A 10,448-nucleotide genomic window follows, 5' to 3' on the forward strand; every position below is an offset into this window, starting at 1 on the left:
TCTAGCAGGCCATTTCTATGGCATTTTCAGCAGTAAATCAATCACTCATTGATCTTATTATTCAGGTACATGCAGCTATTACAAGAAGCAATAGTCTATTGATGTCTCAATCATTGAGACAAAATGATCCTGAAGTGGCTCATCAAATCATACTGATTATTATTATTATTATTCTTCAATTATAGATGTATGCAGTCAGAGACTATGACATCTACCTGAGAACTAAAAGTTCGCAGGGTTTTTCCTATATCTATAAAGTTAACTATTATACATTCACCAATTTCAGATATATAAAATCAGAAAATTCCAGCTCAGAATACAAAAACTGTTTACAAATTGCAGTATTTTAACATCTTCTGATACTTTGAAATCATTTGACAATATCATGACAAAAGAAAAGAGAACACAGTCTTAAAGATAGACACATTAAATAGATAGATAGGAAAGAATAGAAAGGAAAAAGTACAGTAAAGTAAAGAGAGACTGTAACAAAACAAATTATCAAAAGAGAGTATATAGCTGTTTTAACAGACTATATCTAATCAATTTCCTCCTCTTCATATTCAGATATTTCTGAATTCCTGTCTCAGTTGAGAATAAGAATCTCATATTTAATTGATTTAGAGCATACTTCTCTTTCAAACTGACTCTGAGACTATTGTATAATGCACAGTGTATTACAATATACTCAGAATTCTCATTTGCATTGCAGAATGAGCATTTTATTGAATTAAATCTATTATCAAATCTTTGAATATAAGATTTGAAATAGCCATGGCCTAGTTTCAGCTGTATTATAGATGAGAATATTTTCTTTTTACATTTAATTGAACAAGATTTCCACTTGAGTTTTGTTTCAAATCTTGAATAATGTATACTCTTCTGTTTTTTCTGCCAGCTTTCATTTCACTTGTCTAAACAAGATTCTTTTATTTTTCTCTTTAAAAAAGATCAGAACACAATTTTTTGAATAGATCTGCTTAATTCTGAACCCTTTTTTGCAGCTGAATCAGCCAATTCATTGTCATGAATATTCATATAAGCAGAAACTCAGTTAGACTGACCGTGTGACCGTGTCTGGGACCAGGACCAGATTTTTTGATAGTTTCATTACCAATTCAACTGATCCCATTACACAGTTTTAACATTAAATAGTAGTCTCATACTGTTTCAGTGGGACTTACTGTCTACTCTTGTCACATTTTCCAAATGAGATCATGATTTTCACTTCTCAATTTAAATTATTTTTATTGCTTTAAATGACTTTAAATCTCATTTGAGCATTACCAAAAAGTGTTACTTTTTAAAAAATTAAAAATAGTCTAAAAAAAACCTTAAAATGTCTAAAAATAGTAACTTTATACCAAGAATGTGACTAAATGGGATCAAATGAAACCACTTTCTCATTTTTTTCAACTCATGGTTCCATTTTAAGATCTGATATATAGTCACTTTACATGTTTTTTTGATAGCTAGTCCCAGCGGGATTCACGCCAAGAAATGTATAGGATCAGACCAAATGGGAACTAATGTGAAATTCATGGTCCCGGCGGCCAGTCTAAACTCAGTGTAGATGAATTATCAGCTTTAATATTCTTCTCTTTTGAATTTTTAAGACAGAGTTTAAGATCAGTTTGAGATTCATTTGATTATTATAAATCTGACTATTTCTAAGTATTTTTAAAGCAGCTTGACTATCAGAGAATATTCATATCTCTTTTAAACTATTTTCTCTTTTATAAGATTTTATTTCAATAAGTTTGAAAGCTTTCACTATTACAAATAGTTAAGTATCAAAGACTTCAGATTCACAGCCTAAATTTCAGAAATCTGAGATAAAATTAATATTTTTCTCAGTATAAGCAATGCCTGTGTCTAATCTATTCAAATTCTCATTTTTTAAGTCATCTGAATAAATCAGAATAGAGTCTTTTATATTAATTGTAGAAATTCTCTTTAAATACTGTTTATATTCTTTCTCTTTAGATAGTTCACTTATTTATAAGTCTATAAGAGATTCAAGCTTTTCTCTTCAGAGAGATATCTTCTCATGATTAACTTTTTCAATATTTAAAGAAGAAAATTGATTTTTAATCAGTGAGTATAGTCTGTACAGTTGAGAAGACATTTTCTTTGAAGAATTATTTTCATTTCAATCAAGAAATCTATTTCAATTCAGTTCATTTCCAGAGTTAATTCATAGAAATGAAGAAGAAACTCTTTCTCTCATTATATGATTTAAGCTCATCTTTATAACTCTCAGAGCATAGTTCATACAGGTGTTTTCAAATCTAATAGCAGAAGAGGTGTCACGCCCCCGGCCGCGCCAAGGCCCCGCTGCGGTTCCACACGGCCCATCACTTCCATGCGGATGATTCCATCCCGTCTGAACCGGTTTTCAACCACTCTATGATATCATTCAGATATATCATAGAAAGATCTGATTAATGAATATGAGAACCTCACTTCTATACAAGGTCAGCAGATTACTCTTTCTTGACAGTGAGATGCTGCTGAGATATTGCTCCAGCTATTCTCACTTGTAGAATAAGAGAGAAGTATCTGCTCATTGTCTATATAGTATAGCTAGATACTGACTTCTTATCAAAGAAGTCAGTGATTTATTTTTCTTCTACTGAAATATATACAAGAGTTACTATGTTTCTCATACAATCTTCTTAGTATACTAAGTATCATATCTGTGATATTCTTGTAATAATTCTGTAGTCTATGAGATCACTATTCAAGCAAGATAGTCAAGCTCACTTATATAGCTTCTTAAACAACTATTTCTATATAATGCTGCTGACTAGTCACTACTTCAATTCTATTATATTACAATTCAAATCACTTAATCTGATTACAAGTTTGAATTAGTCAAGCTCTAACAGACTGATATAATCTTATATATTTGTACTGAGACTGATCTGATCTCACTCTCTGAGGAAAACTCTACATCATTTTCTAGAGTGTATACACCTCTATCTCAGTAGAAATCTGAGATTTCTGAATCTGCTGCATACTTTGATATGAGTTCTTTAACTATTCTGTCACTGCTGCAGCCTCTACACATCTATATCTATCATGAAGATAGAGAGATTAAGATCAGAGATTTTCTGAGATATAAGAGAAACATATTGTCTGAATTTCACAGCTTTATCTATACTCTTGAATGGAAATTCTGCCTTAATCTGAGCCAGTATAATACTTATGAGATATAAGTAATATACACTGCTAACCTTCTTGAAGACATCTCTGCAACTACTTGAGTTATCAAGAAGAGAGAGCTTGAGTATACTGATGCTGTAATAACTTAGAAAGAATTCAAGAACTTTCTACTGAATCAAATTGAAGATCACTGCAACTGCAGCTTCACAGCAGCACAGTAATTCAACTTATTATATTAATAAGATAATGAGAATTCTTTCAATTTCAATACAAGATTTGAGGAATATTGAGAGAAATTGACTGATAATTTCAATCAATTAAAGACACAGCTTTATCTTGTGAAGCTGACTCACAAGATATAAATAATAATATCACAGTATCAGAGTTCATTAATTAATTACACTGAGCTTGTCAATCTGGCTTTCTGAATTTAAATAATCAATTCTCTGAGAAAAAGATTAATAAGATCTCTTCTAAGTAATTAATGATAGAATCTAAACAGTACTGTGACAGCTTCAGTGTAGAGAAAGTAAAGAAGAATTTCAAGTATTCTGATGCTTTACTCACTATAAAGAAATATTAAAAAAGATTTGATAAAGATCTCTATTGTAACTGCAGAGCTGATGATCACTATATCAGTGATTGTAAGAAGCTGAAGAAGAGAAGAAACTGAGAAGATATTTTCTTAAAGTTAACTTCTTCTCTGACAAATGTATCTGTAGAAGATAAAGAAGAGAAAGAAATAAAGAATTAATAATTCTTATATCTCTGAGTTCATGTTATAATCACAATATATACTCTGAATAAGAAGATATTAGTGAGATGTCTACTTGACTCTGAGATAGATATTAACTTCATATTCTATTCCTTTTCTTTAATGAAGAATTGAAAGAAGATAGATCTATCAGATCATGTGAAATTTATCAATGAAAGAAAATATCATCATTTTAACATAATTCAAGTAAAGTGTGTGATCACAGACTTAGAAGAAATCTTTAAGAAGAGCAGTCTGCTTCTCCATGCAGTCAATATCATAGATAAGAACATTATTCTAGATCTGTTATAATTGAGAGAAAACAATTCTCTCATTGACTGAGTCACTCAGATGTAATGATACTGTCTCATTAATGAAGAGACAGTAATAGAGAAATCTGAAGAGTTTCATCAGAAGAATCTTGAGAAAAAGATAGAGTTAATATACTGTATAGCAGATGACTGAGACTTGAGAATAGATGAAAAAGTCATCACTCTCATTATAAGATTAGCAGCAGTATTTGTCATTGAAGATGAATATACATAACATCTCTTTACAGATTATAAGAATGTCTTTTCAGAAAGAGAAGCAGTGAAGTTTTCTGACATCAAGATATAATATAAACTTTGTCTTAAAGACAGTGTAACAGTGCTGTACAGCCCTCTTTACAACTTGTCTGTAAAGAAATTGAATATTCTGTACAAATATCTTGAAGAAGCACAATCAAAGAACTGAATACACTTATCAAAGAGTCTGACAGAGACATCTATACTCTTTATACCTAAGAAAGATAATAGACTACATCTATGTGTAGACTACAGAGGCCTTAATAAGATGATGATTAAGAATCACTATTTATTACTGTTAATTAATGAGATGATTGATCAATTATCTGAAGAAAAGATGTTCACAAAGATTGATATACAGAATATCTATCATAGAATCAGAGTTAATGAAGATGATGTTTGAAAAACAGCTTTTCATATCAAGTACAGCAATTTTGAATATCTTGTTTTATCTTTTAATCTTTATAACACTTCAGTCATATTCCAGATCTATATAAATGAGGTGCTGTGAGGCCTTGTCAATGTCTTCTGCATAGTATATCTGAATGACATTCTAATCTTCTTAAAAACAGAGAAAGAACATGATATTCATGTTCAAAAAGTGTTGACTCACTTGAGACAGTATCAACTCTATATAAACACTGAAAAATGCTTGTTCTACACACAGAAGATTGATTTCTTAGATTATATTATTGAGATGAACAGCATTTCAATGAACAGGAGCTGAGTCTTCATCATTAAGAACTGATCAGCACTGTGAATGTACTGCAAGATGCAGGTGTTTCTAGAATTTGTGAATTTCTATAGATGATTCATCTATGCATATTCACAGATTACTGTCTCTCTGACAGATCTGTTAAAGAGAAGTATAAAAGACAGAAAAATAGAACTGTTTATTCTTACTCAAGATACTATGCAGGCATTTACAGAACTAAAACATGCTTTTACAGATATTACAATACTGCATCACTTTAATCCTGACTTACTCAGTCAGTGTGAGACTGATGCATTTGAGAATGAAGTCTGTGAAATCTTTTCACAGTTGACACTGAAGACCTTTCAATGTTGAAAGAATCAGAGAATAATCATCTCTAAAGATACAGATAATAAAATATCTATAAGAGAAGACTTTTTCACAGAGTCTATAAGACACTGTGAATAAAGATCAGTAATCTTCTTCTTCAAGAAGTTATCACTTATACAGAGAAGATATGATACTCATGATTAAGAGATGTTAGTAATTATTGAATTCTTTAAGATCTGATGATATTATCTTCAGAGTAGTAAGTACTTAGTGTAAGTTCTCACTGATTATGTAAATCTGTGTTATTTCTTGACAACAAAGAGCTTGACAGAATATTAAGTCAGATGAGTAAAGCTGCTTTCAGAGTATAATTTCTATATTTGATACTGTTCAGATCAGCTTAATCTCACTAACACACTGTCTAGACAGTCTGATTATAATATTATTAATATGAAGAAGAATTCTATAAAAGAATCTCTGTCATCACTGCAGAAGAAGCTGACTACAGAAGGTTGAGATTCTCTGAAGCTTAGAAACAGCACTGATAAGACAGCTGTATAACTCAGTATAGAAGATGAAAGAAAATCTACATCTTTGCAGAGAACTGATACTAAAGATTATATACTTCTCATATTATATCTTACAATCATTGAATTGATAAAGAATGAAACAGTCTACAATCTTTCAATCTGACTACTTTTGAATTTCATTGATAAGTTACAGAAGAGAGATATCTCTACTATAGTTTGAATTCAGAAGTTAAAGAAGAAAGAATTCAGTTTAAACTTGAAAGAGACAGACTCTGAGTGAGACAATACTGCCAGATAATCAAGTCACTGATAACTAGAAGAATGTGAACTTCTACTACTGAATGATTCAGTCTTCATCTCTTGTAGCAGAGTGATGTGTCAGGAGTTATTAAGAATTCATTATAATAATTCTCATATGAGACACTTTAGATTAGAGAAGACTGAGAAGCTTCTAAAATATAAATATATTTAAGACAAGCTCTGAGCAAATGTCAAAGAGTATATTAAGACTTATAATATCTATCAAAGAATAAAGATTATACAGTATAAGTAATACAGTGAGTTAATATCACTGTCTATTTCAAAGAGCTTATGATAAAATCTATCAATGAATTTCATAGTTGATTTGTCAAAGTTAATAAGAGTTAAAGAATATGACTCAATTTTAATCATTGTTGACTGCTTCACAAAGATGATTAAATATATCTCTATTTATAAAAAGATAAAAGCCTCTGAATTGACTGATCTGTTTTTAAATATTATTATTCATGATTACAGTGCTCTGAAATCATTGATAATAGATTAAGAATCTCTCTTTATCAGCAAATACTGATCACCTTTTTACTATCATCTTATAATAAGATGTCTTCTCAGTATTATATTTTATTCACAGACAGATGATCAGACTGAATATCAGAATCAGATACTAGAATAGCATCTTTGAGTGTTCTATTTATATTATTAGAATGATTAGCTCAAACATCTTCTGACTGCTGAATTCATATATAATAATGCAAAGAATGTAATCTTAAAGATATCTTCTTTCTATACTTATTATGAATATAATTCTTCATTACTCAGTGACATTACAGACAATATTTCAAAGAGAGAGATAGACAGTCAGAATATTAAATAGATACAGAGAACAGAGTTTCTCTCAGTATCTAAAGTAAAAGTGAGATTAAAACTTTTAAATAAAATTTATGAGAAGATGATGAAAAGTATTCACTATGCTCAGAAGCAGTAGATGAAATACTATAATTAAAAACATCTTTCAATGAAGTTCTTGATAAAGAATTAAGTACTACTTTCAGTAAAGAATATCAAGATAATGAGACTGTGTAAGAAGCTCAGTGAGTGATGACTAGAATCTTTCTCAGTAATAAGAGTGATAAGAGAGTAAATATATAAGTTGAAATTACTTACAGAATTGAAATCAATTCATTCTATTTTTCATATTTTCTATTTAAAGCTCTATAAGCAATGCTCTGAGACAGAGCTGTCTTGACTGAATAATATTATAATTGAGAGTGATACTGAATATCTTGTGAAGAAAATATTGAATAAGTAAATATATTATGACAAGCTTCAATATCTTATTAAATGAGAAGATTATTCATTATCAGAGAATTTATAAGAACTACTTGAGTATTTGAAAAATGCTGAGAAAGAGATTGCAAGCTATAAGACAGCTAGTAGAGACTGCTCTATTATACATCAGAGACATTAAGTAAGAAATACTGCTTAAGACTTCTTATTTTTTCTCAAAGAATTTTTTTAGAGATGATCTCACAGTAATAAGTCAGTATTTTATAAGCTCTGTAGCACTCTTCTTCTATTTTCTCTCAAAGGATTTTTTAGAAGTTTCATAAGACTATATAAGTATAAAATTCCTGAAGCAGTTAGATAAAAGAAATATTTAAAATTAATAAAAAGATTAATATTATTAATCTGCAGCTGCTGCTATTCTAATAAGACTGCAGCCTGCTGAAAAAGTAAAAAGAAGAAATCTCAGAGTCTACTCATCAATAATCATACTCTTATTAAACTTATTCTTCACTATTGAAGTCTTCAGCACTGATATCTTTATCTGCTAAGAAGTTAGCACTGTAGCACTGCAGAGAAGCATGCTGCAGAAGAGTATATATACTGTAGAAGAGTATAAGAGATACTGAAATTATCAACTTATTAACTTACAAAGTATCTCAGTTATCTGTTTTAACTGAAGTAAGATTCTCTTCAATCAGTGATTAATCTTTACAGTACTTTCAACAGTAGTATCAGCTGATCTCTTCTTAGAGTCAGTTATTCTGAGATGTTTTTTCATCTTGAAGATTCACACTTTTATCTCTTTTTACAGATAAGTAAGAAGAATCTTCTCAGTCTTGATAAAATTCATTAATACTTAAAGCTCTGAGATTCTTGCTCTGTACTGCTTGAGTATCTGAGCTTCTTGTCAGAGCTGATACAACATCTTCTTGTAGAGTAGATAATACTTACAGAGAGACAGAAGTCATTGTTACAGATATAATAGAAACAACAGAAGTGAGAGAAGAGATAAATGTATAAGATTTCTCTCTTCTTCAGCTGCTTAGTGCAGTGCAGATAAGTGATAGTACTAATCAAAGACTGTATTAGAGCCTTCTCACAGAGAGAAGACAAAGAAACTGTGAGATTCTGTAGACTCAACTCAGCAGTATTCTAAGCAGGACTCAGACATGCTGTGAGAGAGAAACTATGAATTAAGCTTCTCAGAGTCACTATTTCTGAAATCAAGCTCTCTCTGAGTTCCTCTCTGAATGATCACACAGAGTCATACATCACTGTGTTGACTGAGAAGAAGAGCAGTGTTACAACAGCAGTGAGAAGAGCAGAGAAAGAACTGAATATGAACAAACTGATCAGCAGAAGAGATAACATCTCACTGTAAGATACAGTAACTATCACTACAGCTGTAAGAGAAGTAGAGAGAGAAGAAGAAGAAGATATGATAATAAAAGCAGTGCTTCTGCAGTCCGTTGACATTATTATCTCTGTCTTCAACTGAGCTTTCTTAACAGTTATAAAGATCACAGCTGTATCACAAAGACATTTATTCACTAGAAAATGTCAGAATAAGTTCTTTATTATTCTTCATGAATAATACTCTCATACACTCACTGTTGCAATTGAGAGAGAGGAAAGAAAAATATATTATAGAAGAAGAGAATCTTTTTAAAAAATTCTGTCACTACTATTAGCTTTGTCTCTAAAACACATCACTTTTACAGAAAATTTCATATATAGAATGAAATATGATAAGAGATCTGTAAGTCACTTATTAACTATGTTTTTCACATCTCAAATTGATATATAAGGAACTCACTTATCATGTATTTGATTTGAATAAAGATGAGAAAAGAAAGATCTATACAGTCAGTAAAAACACTCATCTATTTCTTTGTATCATGTACAGTATATATACTGTTAATTTATTGACAATCATTGCTATATAACAAAGATAACTCTCAATCTGATAATCTTAAGAATATCAGAACTATGTTCTTAAAGAGAAGAATATTATCATATCTCTGACTGTGTCAAGACTCTGCTGCAGTTTCACACAGCTCATCACTTTCATGTGAATAATTTCATTCTGTCTGAACCGGTTTTCAACCACTCTATGATATTATTTGAATATATCAAAGAAAGATCTGATTAATGAATATAAGAACCTCACTTTTATACAAGATTAGCAGATTACTCTTCTCTGATAGTGAGACACTGCTGAGGTATCACTTCAGCTATTCTCACTTATAGAATGAAAGAAGAGTATTCACTCATTGTCTATATAAAATAGCTAGATACTAGCTTCTTATCAAAGAAGTCAGTGATTCATTTTTCTTTTACTGAAATATATACAAGAGTTACTGTGTTTCTTATACAATTTTCTTAGTATACTAAGTATCATATCTGTGATATTCTCATAATAACTCTATAGTCTATGAGCTCACTATTCAAGTAAGATAGTCAAGCTCACTCATACAGCTTCTCAAACAACTATCTCTATGTGACACTGCTGACTAGTCACCGCTTCAGTTCCGTCATGTTACAAGAGGGAATTAAAGCTTCAATTTTCATTGCTTTACTAGAAGCAGATTTGAATGCTTTCAGAATTTTTTTCAAAGCTCTGTTTTGCAGACTTTGAAAGAGTTCAGTGAAATTTTCTTGATTATTTCATCAAACTTAAACTTCATAATCAGCTACTGAGATAATACAGGCTATATATAACTATCTCATAGCCTGGAAGAATAGACCTTTCTCTGTATTTGATAGTCTGATTATGTTGTTCAATAGTCTTTCTGCCTTGACAGTTCTTTGTTGAATATGATATTTAAAATTCAACTTGGAGTTTAACCATACTTCTA

This window comes from Blastomyces gilchristii (genome assembly GCF_000003855.2).
Source record: "Blastomyces gilchristii SLH14081 genomic scaffold supercont1.2, whole genome shotgun sequence".
Classification (NCBI taxonomy): Eukaryota; Fungi; Ascomycota; class Eurotiomycetes; order Onygenales; family Ajellomycetaceae; genus Blastomyces; species Blastomyces gilchristii.